This window comes from Salmo salar, chromosome 24 (assembly GCF_965601325.2).
Source record: "Salmo salar chromosome 24, fSalSal1, whole genome shotgun sequence".
Classification (NCBI taxonomy): Eukaryota; Metazoa; Chordata; class Actinopteri; order Salmoniformes; family Salmonidae; genus Salmo; species Salmo salar.
The window spans coordinates 40,992,501-41,004,803 of NC_138314.1; the positions used below are offsets into that span (position 1 = coordinate 40,992,501).

General features: G+C 47.0%; 1 protein-coding gene across 1 annotated transcript in view; it reads right to left on the reverse strand.

The window, feature by feature from the left end:
• The window catches only part of pdlim5a (PDZ and LIM domain 5a), a 146,811-nt gene extending 134,508 nt beyond the window's left edge, over positions 1–12,303 (reverse strand). The window contains exon 1 of the mRNA XM_014172468.3: positions 12,153–12,303. The gene's annotated coding sequence lies outside the window, so the exon portion shown is untranslated. The remainder of the gene's footprint in view (positions 1–12,152) is intronic.

Sequence of the window (12,303 nt, forward strand, 5' to 3'; positions counted from 1 at the left end):
CTGTTCCTGGAGCTGCCTAGTGTCCTTTCACTGTTCCTGGAGAAGTCTATTGTCTATTCACTGTTCCTGGAGCAGCCTAGTGTCCTTTCACTGTTCCTGGAGCAGCCTAGTGTCCTTTCACTGTTCCCAGAGTAGCCGTGTCCTATCAATGTTCCCAGAGCAGCCGAGTGTCCTTTCACTGTTCCCAGAGCAGCCGAGTGTCCTTTCACTGTTCCTGGAGCTGCCTAGTGTATTTTCACTGTTCCTGGAGCTGCCTAGTGTCCTTTCACTGTTCCTGGAGCTGCCTAGTGTCCTTTCACTGTTCCTGGAGAAGTCTATTGTCTATTCACTGTTCCTGGAGCAGCCTAGTGTCCTTTCACTGTTCCTGGAGCAGCCTAGTGTCCTTTCACTGTTCCTGGAGCTGCCTAGTGTCCTTTCACTGTTCCCAGAGCAGCCTAGTGTCCTTTCACTGTTCCTGGAGCAGCCTAGTGTCCTTTCACTGTTCCTGGAGCTGCCTAGTGTACTTTCACTGTTCCCAGAGCAGCCTAGTGTCCTTTCACTGTTCCTGGAGCAGCCTAGTGTCCTTTCACTGTTCCCAGAGCAGCCTAGTGTCCTTTCACTGTTCCTGGAGCTGCCTAGTGTCCTTTCACTGTTCCTGGAGCTGCCTAGTGTCCTTTCACTGTTCCTGGAGCTGCCTAGTGTCCTTTCACTGTTCCCAGAGCAGCCGAGTGTCCTTTCACTGTTCCTGGAGCTGCCTAGTGTTCTTTCACTGTTCCCAGAGTAGCCGAGTGTCCTTTCACTGTTCCTGGAGCAGCCTAGTGTCCTTTCACTGTTCCTGGAGCAGCCTAGTGTCCTTTCACTGTCCTGGGCGCCAGGCCCACGCCGAGCGCCTAGTGTCCTTTCACTGTTCCTGAATAGGATCTCTGTGTTCAGACAGTGCACATTTGATTAGGTACTCCCTTTCCCCTTCCCATTCATTTATAGGTCAGCTAATGCTGAACCTTTTCGGCATTGAAATCAAATGCTAAAGAGCCAATTGCCATTGACAGTCTACGATTATTCCCGTTTGGAGCCTCATAACATACTTTATTTTCAACTCCGTTACCTTTGCTGACTCTGGACCACGCTTGTAGGGTGAAACTGCCCCTAGGCCCTGATCTTTTTCCCCACTAATGGTTAAGGTTAAAATTAGAGGAATGGAAGCTGATCCTAGATCTGTACCTAGGGGAAACTTCACCCCGGAGACCTAAACTCTGTGAATCTGATTCTGATCTCATCATGTTTTTTATTGGCAGGTGATAATCAACAGAGAATACAACATACAATAACAGGCAACATGTGTAGATGCAGTCTAGGTACTACAATATCCTGAAATGCTTGTGTTCATCCAGTCATTTGATCTGCTCAACTCTACCAGCCTTTTAATTCAAGCCCTCTTATCTGTGCCCACGGCTCATCTATTAAAGTCTCCTTACTAACAGTAGGTTTAAGTCTCAAATGGCACCCTATTCCCTATTTAGTGCACAATGTTTTATCAGAGCCCTATGGGAGACCTGTCAAAAGTAGTGCACTACATAGGGAATAGGGTACAATTTGGGATAAACTCTTACTCACTGTGGAAAATATTCAGAAGGGTGATCCCCTATAAAGGGGATTTGCAGTTCCAAGCAAGACACTGAGTGAAATGTGGGGATTTGCAGCTGTTCAGGGGCCCAGATGGGAGGGGCCAAGCGCCCAAGCCAATATCATTAGAAGAGATATGCCCAAATCGAACCTACAGTATAGTCTCCTATAATAGATCCTACAGTATAGTCTCGTATAACAGATCCTACAGTATAGTCTCCTATAATAGATCCTACAGTATAGTCTCGTATAACAGATCCTACAGTATAGTCTCTTATAATAGATCCTACAGTATAGTCTCCTGTAATAGATCCTACAGTATAGTCTCCTATAATAGATCCTACAGTATAGTCTCCTATAATAGATCCTACAGTATAGTCTCCTATAATAGATCCTACAGTATAGTCTCCTATAATAGATCCTATAGTATAGTCTCCTATAATAGATCCTACAGTATAGTCTCCTATAATAGATCCTACAGTATAGTCTCCTATAATAGATCCTACAGTATAGTCTCCTATAATAGATTCTACAGTATAGTCTCCTATAATAGATCCTACAGTATAGTCTCCTTTAATAGATCCTACAGTATAGTCTCCTATAATAGATCCTACAGTATAGTCTCCTATAATAGATCCTACAATATAGTATCCTATAATAGATCCTACAGTATAATCTCCTATAATAGATCCTACAGTCTCCTATAATAGATCCTACAGTATAGTCTCCCATAATAGATCCTACAGTATAGTCTCCTATAATAGATCCTACAGTATAGTCTCCTATAATAGATCCTACAGTATAGTCTCCTGTAATAGATCCTACAGTATAGTCTCCTATAATAGATCCTACAGTATCGTCTCCTATAATAGATCCTACAGTATAGTCTCCTATAATAGATCCTACAGTATAGTCTCCTATAATAGATCCTACAGTATAGTCTCCTATAATAGATCCTACAGTCTCCTTTAATAGATCCTACAGTATAGACTCATATAATAGATCCTACAGTATAGTCTCCTATAATAGATTCTACAGTATAGTCTCCTATAATAGATCCTACAGTATAATCTCCTATAATAGATCCTACAGTATAGTCTCCTATAACAGATCCTACAGTATAGTCTCCTATAATAGATCCTACAGTCTCCTTTAATAGATCCTACAGTATAGCCTACTACAATAGATCCTACTGTATAGTCTCCTATAATAGATCCTACAGTATAGTCTCCTATAATAGATCCTACAGTATATATAGTCTCCTATAATAGATGCTACAGTATAATCTCCTATAATAGATCCTACAGTATAGTCTCCTGTAATAGATCCTACAGTATAGTCTCCTATAATAGATCCTACAGTATATATAGTCTCCTATAATAGATCCTACAGTATAGTCTCCTATAATAGATCCTACAGTAGTTTCCTATAATAGATCCTACAGTATAGTCTCCTATAATAGATCCTACAGTATAGCCTACTATAATAGATCCTACTGTATAGTCTCCTATAATAGATCCTACAGTATAGTCTCCTATAATAGATCCTACAGTATATATAGTCTCCTATAATAGATCCTACAGTAAAGTATCCTATAATAGATTCTACTGTCACGACTTCGATGCCCCTCCTTGTTCGGGTTGGTGCTCGGCGGTCGACGTCACCGGTCTTCTAGCCATCATTGATCCATTTTTCATTTTCCATTGGTTTTGTCTTGTCTTCCTACACACCTGGTTCCAATCCCATTAATTACATGCTGTGTATTTAACCCTCTGTTTCCCCTCATGTCTTTGTCGGAGATTGTTTGTGGTTATGTGTTCGTACATTTTGTATAGGTGTGCGACGGGTATGTTCACCCATGTTTATTTTATGTACGTTGGTTTTGGAGTTTGTTTTAATATATTAAACTACTCCAGTTACACAAAGTTGGTTTCTCCTGCGCCTGACTTCCCAGCCACCTACACACACAACAATGACAGAATCTCCGACCAAAATTATGAAGTCAGCAGGAGAGGATACCCCGGACATGGAGGTGGAGGAGCACGTCCAGGAGCAAGCGAAGAAGCTTCACCATCTGTGCGCCGCCATGGATCACGTTGTCCAGAATATGGACCGCTGGGAGAGACAGGGAGTTCTTCCAGCGCCTCCACCAGACCAACTGGGGTCTATACTGCGCGCCCCTTCTCAACCTGAACCCGGTGGAATCCGTATATCCATGCCTCAGGGGTACGACGGAAATACTGCCGGCTGCCAGAGTTTCCTCCAATTAGACCTTTATCTGGCCACGGTCCACCCAGTTCCATCAGACTGTGAGAAGAGTTTCGCCCTCGTCTCGTGCCTCACCGGGAGAGCCCTGGAATGGGCCAGCGCTGTGTGTGGAGGAGGAGATGTGGCGTTGGACCGTTATGAGGAGTTCACCCGCCGTTTTCGGCAGTCTTTGACCACCCACCCGAGGGCAGAGCGGCGGGTGAGCACCTCTACCATCTGAGGCAGGAGACGAGGAGCGTCCAGGATTTTGCCCTGGAGTTCAGGACCCTGGCAGCCGGTGCAGGATGGAATCACGGGGCCCTGATCGACCATTACCGCTGCAGTCTGCGTGAGGACGTCCGTCGGGAGCTGGCCTGCAGAGACACCACCCTCACCTTCGACCAGCTGGTGGATCTGTCCATCCGGCTGGACAACTTGCTGGCTGCTCGCGGACGTCCAGATCGGGGTCTAGTGGTTCCATCCTCCCGCACCCCCTCTCCTATACCCAGGGAACTGGGAGGGAGGGTGCACAGGGAGACCGGAGGGGGTTCCCGCTCGTGCACCATCTGTGACCGCAGAGGTCACACTGCTGGTCGGTGCCGGGTAAGTTCTTCTGGGAATCGAGGTAGCAGGCAGGGCGCTCTGGCGCCACCCCAGGTGAGTAGGCACCGTTCTCATCCAGAGCCCTCTGTTGCCCATATATTTGTATCTGTCACTTTTCCTGATTTTTTTGCCCTCGTTCCCAGCATAAGGCGCTAGTAGATTCAGGCGTGACTGGGAATTTTATTGATCAAGCGTTTGCTCATAGTTTAGGGATCCCTATTGTACCCGTGGATGTGCCTTTCCCCATTCACACATTAGATAGTCGACCATTAGGATCAGGGTTTATCAGGGAGGCCACAGCTCCTTTGAGTATGGTGACGCAGGGGGGTCACAAGGAAATAATTAGTATTTTCCTTATTGACACTCTTGCGTATCCCGTGGTGCTGGGTCTACCTTGGTTAACGTGTCATAACCCCATAACCTCATAACCACACAGAGGGCTCTCACGGGGTGGTCGCGAGAGTGCTCAGGTAGGTGTGTAGGGGTTTCTGTTGGTGCTACTACGGTGGAAAGTCCAGACCAGGTCTCCACCGTGCACATTCCCCCGAATATGCCGATTTGGCTCTCGCCTTCTGTAAAAAGAAGGCGACTCAATTACCACCCCATCGACAGGGGGATTGTGTGATAAATCTCATGGTAGACGCTGCACTTCCCAGGCGTTACGTGTATCCCCTGTCGCAAGCGGAGACGTTGGCTATGGAGACATATGTCTCCGAATCCCTGCGTCAGGGGTACATTTGGTCCTCCACTTCACCCGTCTCCTCTAGTTTCTTTTTTGTGAAGAAGAAGGATGGAGGTCTGCGCCCGTGCATTGATTATCGAGGTCCCAATAAAAGCACGGTGGGGTACAGTTACCCACTACCTCTGATCGCCACGGTGATTGAGTTAATGCACGGGGCGTGCTTTTTCACAAAACTGGATCTCAGGAGTGCGTACAACCTGGTGCGTATCCAAGAGGGAGACGAGTGGAAGACAGCATTTAGTACCACCTCAGGGCATTATGAGTACCTCGTCATGCCGTACGGGTTGAAAAATGCTCCATCAGTCTTCCAATCTTTTGTAGACGAGATTATCAGGGACCTGCACGGGCAGGGTGTAGTGGTGTATATCGATGACATTCTGATATACTCAGCTACACGCGCTGAGCATGTGTCCCTGGTACGCAGAGTGCTTGGTCGCCTGTTGGAGCATGAACTGTATGTCAAGGCTGAGAAATGCCTGTTCTTTCAACAGTCCGTCTCCTTCTTAGGGTATCATCTATCCACGTCAGGAGTGGAGATGGAAAGTGACCGCATTGCAGCCGTGCGTAATTGGCCAACTCCCACCACTGTGAAGGAGGTGCAGCGATTTTTAGGGTTTGCCAATTACTACCGGAGGTTTATCCGGGGTTTTGGTCAGGTAGCTGCTCCCATTACCTCACTGCTGAAGGGGGGTCCAGTGCGCTTGCAGTGGTCGGCTGGGGCGGACAAGGCTTTTAGGCAACTGAAGGCTCTGTTTACCTCGGTTCCTGTGTTGGCTCATCCGGATCCCTCTTTGCAATTCATAGTGGAGGTGGATGCGTCTGAGGCTGGGATAGGAGCTGTGCTCTCTCAGCGCTCAGGTAAGCCACCTAAGCTCCGCCCCTGTGTCTTCTTCTCTAAGAAGCTCAGCCCGGCAGCGCAAAACTATGATGTGGGGGACCGGGAGCTGTTGTCAAGGCTTTGAAGGTGTGGAGACATTGGCTTGAGGGGGCTAAACACCCTTTTCTCATGTGGACTGACCACTGCAATCTGGAGTACATCCAGGAGGCGAGGAGACTGAATCCTCGCCAGGCAAGGTGGGCCATGTTTTTCACCCGTTTTGTGTTTACCCGCTCCTACAGACCAGGCTCCCAGAACGTTACGGCAGATGCACTGTCCCGGCTGTATGACACAGAGGAGCGGTCCATAGATCCTACTCCCATAATCCCAGCCTCTTGTTTGGTGGCACCGGTAGTGTGGGAGCTGGACGCGGACATTGAGCGGGCGTCACGTGCAGAGCCCGTTCCCCCTCAGTGTCCAGCTGGGCGTCTGTACGTTCCGTCTGCTGTCCGCGACCGATTGATCTACTGGGCTCACACGTCACCCTCCTCTGGTCATCCTGGGATCGGTCGGACGATGCGCTGTCTTAGTGGGAAATACTGGTGGCCCACTTTAGCTAAGGACGTGAGGGTTTATGTTTCCTCCTGCTCAGTGTGCACCCAGTGCAAGGCTCCTAGACACCTACCCAGAGGTAAGTTACAACCCTTACCCGTTCCACAACGGCCGTGGTCGCACTTGTCGGTGGATTTCCTAACCGATCTTCCACCTTCACAAGGTAACACCACGATCCTGGTCGTTGTGGATCGTTTTTCTAAGTCCTGTCATCTCCTCCCTTTGCCCGGTCTCCCTACGGCGCCACAGACTGTGGAGGCTCTGTTTACACACGTCTTCCGGCACTACGGGGTGCCTGAGGATATAGTGTCTGATCGGGACCCCCAGTTTATGTCAAGGGTCTGGAAGGCGTTCATGGAACGTCTGGGGGTCTCAGTCAGCCTTACCTCAGGTTTTCACCCTGAGAGTAACGGGCAGGTGGAGAGAGTTAACCAAGATGTGGGTAGGTTTCTGAGGTCTTATTGCCAGGACCGGCCAGGGGAGTGGGCGGCGTTCGTGCCCTGGGCAGACATGGCCCAGAACTCACTCCGCCACTCCTCCACTAACCTCTCTCCCTTTCAGTGTACGTTGGGGTATCAGCCGGTTCTGGCCCCTTGGCATCAGAGTCAGACCGAGGCTCCTACAGTGGACGACTGGTTCCGGCTCGCGGAGGAAACCTGGGACACCGCTCACGTCCACCTTCAGCGCGCCGTACGGCGCCAGAAAGTTGGCGCAGACCATCACCGCAGTGAGGCCCCGGTGCGGACAGGGTCTGGCTCTCAACCCGAAACCTGCCCCTCCGCCTGCCCTGCCGGAAGCTGGGTCCGCGGTTTGTGGGGCCGTTTAAAGTCCTGAGGAGAGTGAACGAGGTATGTTATAGGTTAAAGCTTCCCCACCATTACCGCATTAACCCCTCGTTCCATGTGTCTCTCCTCAGGCCGGTGGTGGCTGGCCCGCTCCAGGAGGCAGAGGTACGGGATGTTCCTCCACCCCCTCTGGACATTGAGGGGGCCCCGGCGTACTCCATTCGAATCCATCCTGGATTCGAGACGTCGGGCGAGGGGCCTTCAGTACCTCGTGGACTGGGAGGGGTACGGTCCGGAGGAGAGATGCTGGGTTCCGGTGGAGGATGTGTTAGATCCTTCCCTGCTGCGAGAGTTCCATCGTCTCCATCCGGATCGCCCTGCATGGCCGGTGTCGACGCGCAGCTAGAGCCGCGCGTCGGGGGGGGTACTGTCACGACTTCTTCCGAAGTCGATGCCCCTCCTTGTTCGGATGGTGCTCGGCGGTCGACGTCACCGGTCTTCTAGCCATCATTGATCCATTTTTCATTTTCCATTGGTTTTGTCTTGTCTTCCTACACACCTGGTTCCAATCCCATTAATTACATGCTGTGTATTTAACCCTCTGTTTCCCCTCATGTCTTTGTCGGAGATTGTTCATGGTTATGTGTTCGTAAATTTTGTATAGGTGTGCGACGGGTATGTTCACCCATGTTTATTTTATGTACGTTGGTTTTGGAGTTTGTTTTAATATATTAAACTACTCCAGTTACACAAAGTTGGTTTCTCCTGCGCCTGACTTCCCTGCCACCTACACACACAACAATGACAGCTACAGTATAGTCTCCTATAATAGATCCTACAGTATAATCTCCTATAATAGATCCTACAGTATAGACTCCTATAATAGATCCTACAGTATAATCTCCTATAATAGATCTGTCATGGTTGTCTTCGTCCTCTGATGATATAACGAAATCATCGTTGGAAAATGTGGACCAATACGCAGCAGGTACGTGTATGCTCATCTTGAGAATTTATTAACTTCAAAAAATGAACGTACAAAATCACAAAACAAAAAGAACGAACGAACAACTACAAACAGTCTGGCTAGCATAGGCTCAACACAGAACAATCACCCACAAAACACAAACACAAACACAGCCTAATATATGGGACTCTCAATCAAAGGCAGATAGACAACACCTGCCTTCAACTGAGAGTCCCAACCCCAATTAACCAAACATAGACATACACTCACTAGACTCCACATAGAACTACCTAGACATAAACCAAAACCCGGAAATACTAAACCAAACACCCTTTTAACAAACACACCACCCCGAACCACATAAAACAAATACCCTCTGCCACGCCCTGACCAAACTACAAAACAATTAACTTTATATACTGGCCAGGACGTGACAAGATCCTACAGTATAGACTCCTATAATAGATCCTACAGTATAGTCTCCTATAATAGATCCTACAGAATAGTCTCCTATAACACATCCTACAGTATAGTCTCTTATAATAGATCTTACAGTATAGTCTCCTATAATAGATCCTACAGTATAGTCTCCTATAATTGACTTCTGATGAATCACCCGTTTTAATAAATACAGTCTTGTCCCAAATGTTACCCTGTTCCCGACATCGTGCACTACTTTTGACCGGGACCCATAGGGTAGTGCATTATATAGGGAATATGGGCCCATAGAGTTCTGATAAAATGTAGTCCACTATAACAGGCTGCCATATGGGACACAGACACAGCCAGCCGGTCCCCCACCTTCAGAACAATCCAGACTATTCAACCAATCCACCAATCCCAAGTATGGAGCCATGGGGGTGCCTGTGCAAACAATAACTTTCCTGACTCTCTTTCCTTCCTGCTAGGGCAGCTGTTGTGTGTTGACTGCATGCTGGCTGTGTCCAGTCCAGTTCCAGTTCCAGGCTTTAGCTAGGATTAGCTGCCTCTCCTGTTTCCCCATGCAGGCTAGAGCTAAGGGAGCCCTTTTAGAGAGGGCTCTGTCTGTCTGTCTGTCTGTCTGTCTGTCTGTCTGTCTGTCTGTCTGTCTGTCTGTCTGTCTGTCTGTCTGTCTGTCTGTCTGTCTGTCTGTCTGTCTGCCTGCTCTGTCTGTCTGTCTGTCTGTCTGTCTGTGTTTTAGAGAGGCTTCGTCTGTCTGTCTGTCTGTCTGTCTGTCTGTCTGTCTCGTCTGTCCTGTCTGTCTGTCTGTCTGTCTGTCTGCTATTCAACCATCTGTCTCACACCCTGCCTGCCTGTCTGCCTGTGTTTTAGAGGCTATGTCAGCCTGCCTGTCTGCCTGTGTTTTAGAGGCTATGTCTGCCTGCCTGCCTGCCTGCCTGCCTGCCTGCCTGCCTGCCTGCCTGCCTGCCTGCCTGCCTGCCTGCCTGCCTGCCTGCCTGCCTGTCTGTCTGTCTGTCTGTCTGCCTGCCTGCCTGTCTGTCTGTCTGTCTGGTCTGTTTGCCTGTCAATAGCTTCCTACCTCAACCCCCTGGCTGCAGGCAGAGCTAGGCCTGTGCCACATAGTAGCTCTTGTGCTGATGTAGACAGCTTAGTGAAATGATAAACACAAGAGCAGATTCCCTGGACTGCATATCACTCAGTCTGGGCTTTATGCACAGACTCTGGAACAATATGACACGTTTATACTAGTTAATGACTCATTTTATTATTACTATACGTAATTGACAAGATAAAAAAACAAAAACAACAAGGAACATGTGTCTTCATCCTACTATTGAGGCCATATGGCCATGGCTTAAGGCTCTACATGAGAAGCAAGCTAGGTCTCCGAGGCATATCAAAGCATCTGCTCCAATCACTGAGCTAACATCAATACACCCAACCCCCAAACATAAATGCACCCAACCCCCAAACATCAATTCACCCCCCAGCCCTAGTAATGTAAAGCTCCCTGCCTCCCTCTCCTCTCTCTCTCTTCAACAACAATGAATGAAAACAGTCCACTGATGTCTGGTGATTGACGGTCACTGCTGGTAAGGAGCTGAGGTTAACAGGATCTCTCTATTCCACCTGCAACACAATCAGTTCTCTCTCTCTCTCTCTCTTTCTCAGTCAAAGACTAATTATTTTAACATGCACACACACGTCCCCCTACACATGCACATGCACACACACACATACACACACAGTAATTATATCTAATCGAGTTTGTATTTCTGACAGAAAATGCCAAATTCTGCAAATAGGAAGGTAGCCTACAGTTGTGTTGAAATGAAATAACGTGACGGCACACACATTACAAGCAAAACCAAACGTATTCCTTTTTCCCCAATTTAGCTTATGACATTATGACAGCCTACATTATGACATGACTTTATGACAGCCTACATTATGACTTTATAACAGCCTACATTATGACATAACTTTATGACATGACTTTAAGACAGCCTACATTATGACATGACTTTATGACATGGCTTTATGACAGCCTACATTATGACATGACTTTATGACAGAATACATTATGACATGACATTATGACATGACTTTATGACAGCATACATTATGACATGACTTTATGACAGCCTACATTATGACATTACTTTATGACAGACTACATTATAACATGACTTTATGACAGCCTACATTATTACAAAACATTATGACAGACTACATTATGCCGACAGACGCCAGCTGCTTATGCGCCCCACAGACGTACATTATGACATGACTTTATGACAGCCTACATTATGACATTACTTTATGACATGACTTTATGACAGCCAACATTATGACATGACTTTATGACAGCCTACATTATGACATGACTTTATGACAGCCTACATTATGACTTGACTTTATGACATGACATTATGACAGCCTACATTATGACATAACTTTATGACAGGCTACATTATGATATGACTTTATGACAGGCTACATTATGACATGACTTTATGACAGCCTACATTATGACAGCCTACATTATGACATGACTTTATGACAGTCAACATTATGAGAGGACATTATGACAGGTTTATGACAAGTGATGAAAATAAACTATAGCAGCAGCCCAGTAAAAACAATGTAGCCTATGCAAATGATGGTGTCCTTTGTGACCATAATTCCATCTATGGTGAGATACAATGGCCATCATCCTTCACTTGGCCAGGGTTGGGTGTAACTGATTACACACAGTTACTTTACCAGTAAAAATATTGTAATCAGATTACAGATACTTTTGAAAAACTAGATGATTACTTTTTGGATTTGTAAAAAATTCATACAGGATGTTTCTGTAAAAAAAAATAGATTATGACAGCTTTTCTGAATGACATTCAAATCAGCATCGAAAAAAAAAGGTGCAAGTTTAAGTTTGTTCCACCTGAGCGAGTCTGACCACAAGTCAGAGACCACTATGATGACACACCAAATGCGTTTGATGGATCCTGGACTTCCTCTAATGCCTCTTATGGGGAATGTAATCCAAAAGTAACGTAATCAGATTATGTTACTGAGTTTGGGGTAATCCAAAAATTATTTTACTGATGAAAATGTTGGACAGCCAACTAGTAACTAACGGATTACATTTAGAAAGTAACCTACCCAACCCTGCACTTGACCCTGCCTCACACGGCACGGGGCATTGAACACAGACTTTAACTAACTAAACCATAATCTATTGTAGAACATTTTCCCCCGTGCACTTGTTTCAGCGCAGTTACCATCTCCTTTGTCATGCATGCTAATAGATGTTTCGCTGATTGGTTCACCCACCTCTTCACCGCGCGGTCCAGGCTCCGTCGTTCACGACTACTGTCTGCTCCAGTTCAATGGGAATGTGGTCCTGTGGCTTTCTTCAGCGTCCCAGACCAGTTTGACTTCTGCCACGAACTCCGCTCTTTTCAATCAGTTCAACAGCGAGGGA